Below are 12,052 nucleotides of genomic sequence, written 5' to 3'. Positions count from 1 at the left end.
TTAGGGGCTATGTGTATGGTTGTGTTTCGAGTTCTTGTTACTGTTACAACTTGGGGAATGACAATGGGTGCTTCTAGGTCTTGCATTCTTGGGATTTGACTCGAGTTATCGACTGGTTCGCTACAGTTGAGCATTTGTTGCATGGTCCCACGGATGGTGCCACAAGATGCGTGTAAGGTTTTCTCACCCTGTTCCATACGGACTATGTAATATGAAATGAGGGGTGCTCGAGGTCTTAAACCTGAAAGGCAAACACAACCGTAGGGCGTATTCTATGGGAGTACTGGAAAAACATTCTGATGGTTAAATTAGATATCGAATTTGGTTGTATTTTGATTGAATATAAATCGTTACAAGAGTTGCGTACATATTTCCTTGTTATGGTTTCCTTTATAATCCATTTCCATTGGGAAATAGCTTCGTGGGCTGGACTGGGCAAAACCTGTCCCATTGCCATTACTGCTTCCTTTGCCGAGGGTACAAAAGGTTGTACTAGGAGGGGCATCAATCACTTTCGTTATCGCAAGAGTACTATTATGAATTCCAACGGTTATTTTACAACCTTTTCAACGACGATATCGAGGCCTCTATAAACCTCCTTCCCACTGGTTCGGCCAGTTTATTCCTCGAATCAGCTTGTATCTGTCGCAGGGGCTCGTTCGATATCGTCAGCTTGTATGAGGTGTGTTGTCATCGTCTTTTTCCCCTTTTCCAGGTTACAAGACATTGATTAGCCGATTGACGAATCGGATCTTGGATCGTTGTCCCACCTACGAACCAGTCTAGATGTCGAAAGGGAAGACAATAGAAAAAGGGTCTCCCTCTATTTGTCTTCTTCTCGCTGCTTTTCTCGTCCATCATTCCCTGTGCCTCTTACAAATTTAGTTGCAGGTATCTAAGCATCCATTAGTTAACGGGGTTGGGGTGTGAAGCGCAAACCGCTCTTCGATCTCCCACTAAGTTGGACGGGAAGAGACATATGGGGATAATATATGAAGCATTTTAATTATCCATGGTTGAAAGTCATCTTCATAGGGAGTTTTTTTTTCTTATTAACATAGACTTGGAACTAGCCGATGGACGAGTGAACCAGTGTGAAACTTCTGTATTAAGCCTTTTTATGAATGTAGTGTGGCCGACCAGGCATATACCTTATTAACGGGTATTAAAAATCAAAAGAGCGGATTATAAAAAATAATTAGTGGATTTCATGTTATTATTTCATATGAGTAGAAAGACAGAAAAAAAAGATATCAAAATATTTAATTTTCTTTATACTATTTACATTTTATACTTTTTATTGCTTTGCATAAAAACAAAATTATGAAGCTCAATAAATATATTTCGATAAAAATTAAATTACTCACGTCTCATATGATGTATGAGGTGCGACAAACACATATAAAAACATTATTTTTATAATTAACCATTTCTAGTTTATTAAACGGTTTAATTTTTTTTTAAAATAGCTAACTTATGCCACTGTCACTGGGTTTGCTCTAGAAGAGAAGAAAGGTTGCACTTGCAGAAACATGAATAATCCATTAGTCCTAGAAAGCCGTCAGAGAAGACCAACGTAAATGTACAACTTACATTGCACAACGTACAAGTCATTATGAACATACGTTGATCAAATGCCTACAATTCAACCATACAACCGCGTAATCAAAGATTGAATAATACAAAAAATCGTATTCACATAGTCGTCTTATTTAAGCAATTCATGTCCTTCCCCTCACCATTCCTATACACCTTCATGCCATCTAATCCATTCCACCACCACCATGCACTTCAGTCGCCTCTGCTTCGTTTTGCCGTCAGACGGAGACGACCACCAGCCAGTTGTCCATAACCACCGTCCTAAACAACTGGACACCACCTCACACAAACACCCACCACGTGGCCTTCATATTCCAGATGTCCTCCGGCGAGCTCTTCACAGACTGTATGACACAAAGCCAGATATTCATTCTTGCGGTTTCAATCCATGGCATAAACAAACGTCTATTGTCTTTCACGACACCGAAGGAATCCAGTTTCCGAACGACAAGGTGTTTGTGGGCCATAGCCCCAAAATCTTCAGCTACTCCGAGCTTTACATCGGTACTAAAGGGTTTAGCAAAGATGAGATCCTTGGGTCCGGAGGTTTCGGGAGAGTTTATAGAGCGGTTTTACCGAGCGATGGAACTGTGGTGGCCGTTAAATGTTTGATGGAGACTGGTGAGAGGTTTGAGAAGACTTTCACAGCAGAGCTGGCGGCGGTGGCCCGTCTCCGGCACCGGAACTTGGTTCCCTTACGTGGATGGTGTGTTAACGAAGATCAGCTTCTTCTAGTTTATGACTACATGCCAAATCGCAGCCTTGACAGAGTACTTTTCCGGCGGGCAGCGCTGGTGCTTAGTTGGGATCAGAGAGTGAAAATAGTGAAGGGACTTGCCGGAGCTCTGTTTTACCTCCATGAACAACTGGAAGCTCAGATCATACACCGTGATGTGAAAACAAGCAATGTGATGCTTGATTCCCGTTTCAATGCCCGGTTAGGTGATTTTGGTTTAGCTAGGTGGCTAGACCATGAATTCAAGTACCAAAATGTTTCACCCTCCGTCAAGCACTACGAGATCAAGACCGCCGATACGACACGTATTGGCGGCACGATTGGATACCTGTCGCCGGAAAGTTTCAAGAAAGGCGGTCTTGCCACCGCCAAATCCGATGTTTTTAGCTTTGGCATCGTGTTACTCGAGATTGCTTCCGGAAGAAAAGCTGTCGATCTTACGTATCCAGATGAGCAGATCATTCTACTCGACTGGATTCGAGAATTAGCCGATGATCAACTACTTGTAAAAGTAGCCGATTATCGGCTACAAGAGGGATCATACAAAGTTCCTGATATGGAACTTTTGATCCGTCTTGCATTACTATGCACTCTCCATGATCCACAGTCCCGACCCAATATGAAATGGGTCGTGGACGCACTTTCCGGCAATGCCTGCATAAAGATCCCCGATCTTCCGTCCTTCAAATCCCACCCGCGCTACATCTCCGTATCTCCACCAATTACTAGTAGTAACACTACAAACACAACCACCACCATCACCATCACCACCACCACCACCACCACCACCACTGTTTCCGGTGATTCAACCACCACCACAACCGCGAAGGGAGGTTTGAGTCGTCGTGGATCAAAAATATGCCCGCTGGTGGAACTATGCCCGATGGTGGAACCACCACGAGAGATAACCTACAACGATATCATTTCCGCAACCGATAATTTCTCGGATTCTAACCGCCTCGCGGAGGTTGATTTTGGGACAGCTTACTATGGTGTCCTCAATAATCGAGACATAATCGTAAAGCGGCTCGGGATGAAAACATGTCCCGCACTCCGGGCACGGTTCGCGAATGAGCTCTCAAACTTAGGCAGGCTTAACCATCGAAACCTTGTCCAACTCCATGGATGGTGCACCGAGCACGGTGAGATGCTTGTGGTCTACAACTACACGGCTAACCGTATCTTGGGTCAGCTCCTCTCACACCACAACCATCAAAGGTCACAACCGGTCTTACAATGGATTCACCGTTACAATATTTTGAAATTACTTGCGAGTGCGGTTCAGTACCTTCATAATGAATGGGAAGAACAAGTGATCCATAGGAACATCACCTCATCAGCTATAGGGGTCGAACCGGATATGAACCCTCGGCTCGGTTCGTTTGCACTCGCAGAATTTTTAACGAGAAATGAACACGATCATCATGTGGAAATCGACCCGAAAAGATCAGTCCATGGGATTTTCGGGTATATGTCGCCGGAATATATGGAATCAGGGGAAGCCACCACAATGGCGGATGTTTATAGTTTTGGTGTGGTGGTTCTTGAGGTGGTTACCGGTCAAATGGCGGTGGATTTTAGAAATCCCGATGTGTTGTTGGTGAAAAGGGTACATGCAATCGAGAATCAAGAAAGGGATTACAAAAAATTGGTTGATCCTAGGCTAGATGGAGAGTATGATCATAAAGAACTGGTCAGGCTTGTGAAGTTAGCCATTGCTTGCACGTGGTCGAACCCAGGCTTAAGACCTACCATGATTCAGGTTGTGAACATACTCGATGGTCGTGACAAATGCCCCATGGAAGTAGCAGATAAAATGGAGAATATGGAAGAATGGAAAGAAAGAAATATGTTGGCGTTGTCACTAGTTAGGAGAGTTCAAGCTTTAGGAATACAATGAATCAAAACACACCTTTGGTTATTGTGCGGATATGTAAAGAATTCTAGCGTTTCATGTCAAGGCCAAGGAAATGGCAAAATATCTACTCTCGTTACCAAATAATATGGTAATGATATCTATTTTTCTACAGATAAGTAATTATATTTTTTTTGCTTATAAACTATAAACAAATTATTATTGTCAACTGTAAATGCATATAGAAGTTGATTGTCTATATTGAATATTGATAGCGAGTGTTAAATAAATTGTGATTTTGCAATTTGCCCAATTCTAAAGCGATATACATATAAGGAGATAAATAATAACAAATTTCATGAAGTTAAATATTGTGTATATAAATTTTATAAGGATGATAACTACTACAAAAAAAGTCATTTAGTGGCACATAAAAAATGCCACTAAAAACCCAAAAAAAATGCCATTAAAGGCTTCTCGTAAAATTAACGGCACACATAATAAGTATCATTAGAGCGCTCCGACTTAAACCTTTTAGTGGCACTTTTTGTTTTTGTTGCTGTAACTTTTAGGCTTTTAGTGACACTTTTTTATTTGTTACGGTAGAATAAAAGTTTTTTGTGGCACATATTATGTGTCATTGAATGCTCATTTGTTTAAAAATTAATGCTAGTTTTAGTTACACAATTTAAGATTTTGGTGGCACTTTTTTATTTTCTACAATACAAGAAAATTGTTATAACAAATTATAACCTTCTCGTCATCCTTTTCAATATATCATACCTTCTTGATAGACCCCTTGACTTCTCTAATTGATATAAATATTCTTGGCCTTCTAAAATAATAATATTAATAGTAATCTGACATGTAATTTTTGAATATTTTAGTGAAAAACAAACTAGTCAAAATATGATAGTTTTATTAATGGAAATGATTATTTTCTAGAATATATTCACGATTCTCAAATGTGTACAAAAACAAACATGCCTAGTAATTGTCTTCATCAATTTCTGACTTTCAAAGGTAATAGCATATGCAATTTGTCAAAACCTGCATATTTGAACAATTTATAAGAGGGCAGAATAGTAATTTCACTTTTACTCCAAAAGGAATGAAACCATTTTGGTTACCTGAGAATTGTTCAAAGCTGCCCCTCTAACCAGCGTGAAATTTATCTTTGGCAATCAATCCCTATACCATAAACAAAGTAGAGAAAAAGACTTAATGTTCCTTGTATTTCCTAGATATTTACAAAATTAACATTAAGGGAAAAAAATAATAATAACATATTTCAATATCAGTTCCTGCTGATTCCATAGTAATATTGACATCAACCATTATCTCAATTTATAGAAGCAATCCAGGTCTATCTGTCTCTACGCACAACAACTTAAAAACACACAGTACAAAACTTAACATGCATGAAACAAAGTGAAAATATAAAAAAGTTTTTTTTATGTCTTATGTTTTTATTTTGGTATTTGAAATTTTTCTTTAAAATAAATTGCTTAATTTCTAACCTTCTTTTAGGTCCAACATCATTGACGTGCATATGATTCTCTATATCTGTATCAAGTTGCCATCAAGATACACATGTTAATTAGCATGATATAAATGAATAAACCAATTGTAATGGCGAAGTTTAATTAATTTGTATATTTATTTATGACAAAGATAACCCTATAAAGATGTCCAGCCTAAAATATGATCATGGATTTTTATTGACAAATTCCACATAACATAGGTTAATCATGATTTTTTTGAAGCTTAGTGAATGTAGATTACATGTGGGAGACATCTAACCCTTTGAAAGTGTGACAAAAAAACATGACAATTCTTTCTGTGACTCATCAACATAGGATTTCCAAAAGAAATTAGAATCTCGACAGTTATTGTTTTTATAAAAGAAAAATAAAAAACATACCTTTTCATATCTGTAGACCAATTTCAGATGCTACCTAACATTCTTCCGGAATGTTTCATAATCCTTAAATAATAAATAAATAAATAAATAAAAGATATTACAATTTACAAAGTGAACAAAAATATCAACTTTATAAAAAAAATATTACCTCTCGATTCTCACCCATGGATATGCTAAGATCAAGTCAAACGCCTTTCGAACCAATCGTTTCCTCATCATCCTTACCTTTTTTAGGAAAATTAAATTCAATAATCGAATTATTTCCATAAAAATTAAAAAAAAAATGTTAAATGCACTTACAACACGGTTTTAATACGTATATCATGTTCAGAAGCACCTTCCAAAAGTTGTGGATCAGTAGCACCGAAGAATCAACGCTTGTCCAAAGCATCACTTGCATTGTTAAAAGTATGCAATTTTTATTTATATACTCATTAAATGATTTATACAAGGGCATGAATGTACATTACAAATTTGTGTATGTATGTATACATCATATATGCATCAAGATGTAAAAGAAACGGTAATGAATTATTATATAATTTAGTAATATATTAAAAAATTATATAATATTAAGAAAAAAGGTATCATATAAGAGTTTGATCTTTGAGTCTTTGATGCTTTAAGAAGATTGAAATTTCCATGTAGAGTTGCAAGACGAGAGTTCTCCATATTCGACCCAATATCATCTGAAACAAATTGCTCAAAAACAATAAGAAATAAAATAACATAAAAAAAGCATGGAATGAAAAAGGGAAATGTGGAAATTATACTTATAGATCATAGCTCCTTCTTATTAGGTTTTTTATTCGGTTTTTAAGCCCACGAGGAAAGCCCATTTATTTAGCCCACGAGGAAAGCCCACTTATTTAGCCCATATATATATATATATATATATATATATATATATATATATATATATATATATATATGTGTGTGTGTGTGTGTGTGTGTGTGTTACATGCCCTAATTTCACTAACACACAAAAAAATTCTCAGCCACCAAAAGCAATAGAGAGAGCAAAAGAGAGAAAACAATGGTTTCTTCAATTTCCGTTTTTCTGGATACACCTTAAGTGTTTCTTCGTTTCCCGGAGATCCAACGGTCCGGTTTCTTTGATTTTTGGACAGAGGCTTCGTAACACCGAGGCCTTCATATCCAACGGTTGAATTTTCGAGATCAGCTCCAGAGGTTCGGTAATCGTTGCTTCTGTTTGCTGCTGGAAATTAGCAACGTTTTTGGTGATCTTCTTTTTTTCTCCTTGTTATTTGATTTCATATGCTTGATGTGATTTAGTTCCAAGTATATGATGATTATTGTATGCCTCTAGTACATCCGGATAAGATTTTCTATTGCTCAAATATTGGTGATAGTGGATTTGAAGCGGCTCTAGTAGTCCCGTGGTTTTACTCTCTTTTCTTGAAAGGTTTCCACGCTAAAATTTCGGTGTCTCGTATTGATTGATTACTTACTGTTTTTGAGTTGATTATATTGGTCATATAACTTGCATTGAGTTTGTTTTTGTTGCAAGTGAAAATACCATATTTGTTTGTATCCTAAAATGTTCATTCAAGACGGGAATAGTTTAGTCAAACGAAGTATTATTCCACATTGTTATTTACCGTTGTGGCTGCGTTTTTCCCATCAGATTGGTATCAGAGCCTGATTCTTGTTATTAGGTTACTTGTTTGAGCAATGGAAGCTAATACAAATAGGATTGTAAATTTGAATGGTTCTAATTATCAAGTTTGGAGAGGCAAGATGGAAGACCTTCTTTATGTGAAGGATTATTATATGCTTGTGTTTAATACTGAAAAACCTTAAGATAAAACAGATGCAGAGTGGAATATTTTGCATTGAAAGGTTTATGGGTATATTCGACAATGGGTTGATGATAATGTTTTGAACCATATTAGCGCGGAGACTCATGCTCGTACTTTGTGGAACAAGCTTGAGCAGTTGTATGCTCGGAAGACCGGGAACAATAAATTGTTCCTGATTAAACAGTTGATTGGCTTAAAGTACCATGATGGAAATCCTATTAGTGATCATTTGAATTCTTTCCAGGGAACTATTAATCAGCTTGCAGGGATGGGTATCAAGTTTGAAGATGAGTTACAATGTTTATGGATCCTTGGCACTTTACCGGATTCTTGGTAAATTTTTAGGACATCCTTGTCCAACTCTGCACCAGATGGTATTATCACCATGGAATTGGCTAAAGGTGGTGTTTTAAATGAAGAGATGAGTAGAAAATCACAAGGTTCCTCTTCACATTCAGATGTCTTGGTCACAGAAAGTAGGGGGAGAAGTCAAAGTAGAGGTCCGAATAACAAAGGGAAGCATCGTAGTAAATCTAAAGGAAAGTTTGCTGGCTATGAGTGCAATCATTATGGTAGAAAAGGGCACACAATACGATTCTGCAGACAGATGAAAAGGGAGAACAAGAAGGCAAATTACAACAATCAAAAGAATAACCACAAGAAAGATGATGGTGGTAATGATATTGTTGAAGTTAACACTGCTACCGAAGAGTTCTTTATTTGTTGTGATTATGATTGGTCAATCTTGCACATGATGATTCGAGTTGGGTTGTTAACAGTGGTGCTACTTGTCATGTGACATCACAAAGGGATTTTTACACATCTTACACTCATGGTTATTTTGGGAATGTTAAGATGGGTAATAATGGGTTATCAAAGATTGTTGGAGTCGGAGATATTTGTTTGAAGTTTGAGACTGGGATGGAGTTGGCTTTACACAATGTAAAACATGTTCCAGATATTAGACTTAGTTTGATCTCTGATGGCTTACTTGATGATGACGGTTACCATAGTACCTTTGGTGGTGGCATTTGGAAACTCGCTCATGGTTCTCTGATCGTGGCAAGAGGTGAAAGAAGCTCAAAGTTATACATGACACATCCTAAGATCTCCAAAGAATCGATCCATGTATCTATACATTGTAACATGACCGATGTGTGGCATAAGAGACTTGGTAACATGAGTGAAAAGGGGATGTCTTTATTGTTGAAGAAAAATGTGTTGACCGGTGTGCATGATGTGAATTTGAAGAGATATTCTCATTGTCTGGCAGGTAAGCAAAATAGAGTTTCCTTTAAGAGCCATCCTCCTTCCAGGAAGGAGAATATACTTGATCTGGTACATTCCGATGTATGTGGTCCCATGAAGACTAGGACACTTTGTCACATTCATCGATGACTATTCAAGGAAGGTATGGGTTTATACTTTGAAGACTAAAGATCAAGTATTGGATGTGTTTAAGCAGTTTCATGCCTTGGTTAAGAGACAAACTGGGAAGAAATTAAAGTGTGTTCGGACAGATAATGGCGGTGAATACATTGGTCCTTTTGATGCTTATTGTAGAGAGCAAGGTATTCGGCACCAAAAGACTCCTCCAAAGACACCACAGTTGAACGGTTTAGCAGAACGGATGAATAGAACATTGGGTGAAAGAGTTAGATGTTTGCTTTCACATGTAGGATTACCTGATTCTTTTTGGGGAGAAGCTTTAAATACAGCGATACATGTTATTAATCTCACTCCTTGTGTTCCTTTGTCTTTTGATGTTCCTGACAGGGTTTGGAGTGGAAAAGGTGTTTCGTATCGTCATTTACGGGTCTTTGGATGCAAGGCTTTTGTGCATATTCCCAGAGATGAAAGATCAAAGCTTGAAGTGAAGACCAAGCCATGTATATTCCTTGGTTATGGCCAAGATGAATTCGGTTACAGGTTACATGATCCAGTTCTGAAGAAACTCGTAAGGAGTCGTGATGTTGTATTTGTTGAAGATCAGAGTTTAAAAGATATTGAGAAGACAAAGATAGTTCCTCAATATACTGATGATCATGTTGATTTGGATCCGGTTCCCCCTCAACATTTTGAGCCAATTAATGAAGATGTTCAGAATGATGAACAACATGGTAATGATGGCAATGATGTTCCAGAGCAGTCAGAGTTGGATGAGGATCTTCATCCAGAGTTACCGGTACCTGATATACCACCATTTGTCCCACTTAGGCGGTCTACGAGAGATCGTCATCCTTCCACCCGTTATTCTGCTGATGAGTATGTTTTAGTCACTGATGGAGGAGAACTTGATTGTTATGCAGAAGCTATGGAAGATGATCATAAAAGAGAGTAGGTTGAAGCTATGCAAGATGAGATGAATTCCTTGCATGAAAACAATACCTCTGAGTTGGTGAAATTGCCTAAAGGCAAGAGAGCTTTGAAGAAGAAGTGGGTATATAAAGTGAAGACTGAAGAACATACCTCACGACCTAGGTACAAGGCTAGATTGGTGGTCAAAGGGTTCAGCCAAAGAAAGGGTATTGATTTTGATGAGATTTTCTCTTTGGTCGTGAAGATGGGTTCCATTCGGGTGATTCTTGGTTTGGCTGCTAGCCTTGATCTTGAGGTTGAGCAAATGGATGTCAAGACAGCTTTCCTTCATGGTGACTTGGACAAGGAAATCTATATGGAGCAACCTAAAGGTTTTCAGGTTAAAGGCAAAGAAGACTATATGTGTAGGCTTCAGAAAAGTCTTTATGGGTTGAAGCAAGCACCAAGACAGTGGTACAAGAAAATTGAGTCAGTCATGAGTGAGCAAGGCTACCACAAGACTACTTCAGATCACTGTGTTTTCTTCCAGAGGTTTGGTGATGATGATTTCATCATTTTGTTGCTTTATGTTGATGATATGTTGATTGTTGGCAAGAATGCAGAGAGAATTGTTCAGCTGAAGAAACAATTAAGCAAGTCTTTTGCTATGAAAGACTTGGGGCCGGAAAAACATACTCTTGGCATTCAGATTACTATAGATAGAGCTTTCAAAGAAGTTTCATATGTCACAAGAGCAATACATTGAGAAGGTGCTTTGCAGATTCAACATGGATAAAGCTAAAGTGGTTAGTTCGCCTCTAACTACGAACTTTAAGCTGACTGATAGAGATTGCCCTTCTACTAAGAAGGAGATTGAAGAGATGGATAAAGTTCCATATGCATCAGCCGTTGGGAGTTTGATGTATGTCATTGTGTGTACAAGGCCAGATATTGCCCATGCAGTTGGTGTTGTTAGTCGGTTTCTGTCAAATCCGGGAAAGAAGCATTGGGAAGCAGTTAAGTGGATTTTCAGATATCTACGTGGTACTTCCAAAGTGGATATAACATTTGGAAATGGAGCACCTATGCTTGTTGGTTATACAGATTCTGATATGACAGGAAATAAGGACAACATGAAATCCACTTCTGGATATTTGATGACTTTTGTAGGGGGAGCTGTGTCATGGCAGTCACGACTGCAAAAGTGTGTTGCCTTGTCCACCACTGAGGCTGGGTATATGGCAGCAACAGAAGCATGCAAAGAGTTATTGTGGCTGAAAAGATTTATGCAAGAGCTTGGATTTATTCAAAAACACTACATGGTTCTTTGTTATAATCAAAGTGCCATTCACCTTTCTAAGAATTTTATGTTTCACAAAAGAACAAAGCATATCGATGTGAGGTATCATTGGATTAGAGATGCTCTTGAAGACAAATTGTTTGAACTTGAAAAAGTTCATACTGATGATAATGGTTCCGATATGTTGACTAAAGCTTTACCAAGGGAGAAGTTGAAGATATGTTGCTCGATCGCCGAGATGGCGAACTCTTCCTCATAGGCCAAAAAGGGGGAGATTTGTTACGTTTTTTATTGGGTTTTTTATCCCATGAGGAAAGCCCACTTATTTAGCCCATGTATATATATATATATATATATATATATATATATATATATATGTGTGTGTGTGTGTGTGTGTGTATGTGTTACATGCCCTAACTTCACTAACACACAAAAAAATTCTCAGCCACCAAAAGCAATAGAGAGAGCAATAGAGAGAAAACAAGGGTTTCTCAATTTCCGTTTTTCTGGATACACC

General features: G+C 37.9%; 1 pseudogene; it reads left to right on the top strand.

Moving 5' to 3' along the window:
* The first annotated feature begins 1,731 nt into the window (after positions 1-1,731).
* Positions 1,732-4,419, top strand: LOC145158556 (receptor like protein kinase S.2 pseudogene; annotated as a pseudogene).
* Positions 4,420-12,052: the final 7,633 nt, after the last annotated feature.

Source organism: Lactuca virosa, chromosome 1 (assembly GCF_052849685.1).
Source record: "Lactuca virosa cultivar CGN04683 chromosome 1, Lactuca_virosa_CGN04683_v6, whole genome shotgun sequence".
NCBI classification, from domain to species: Eukaryota; Viridiplantae; Streptophyta; class Magnoliopsida; order Asterales; family Asteraceae; genus Lactuca; species Lactuca virosa.
The sequence above is the reverse complement of the archived record's forward strand: the minus strand, read 5'-3'. Positions and strand labels throughout refer to the sequence as shown.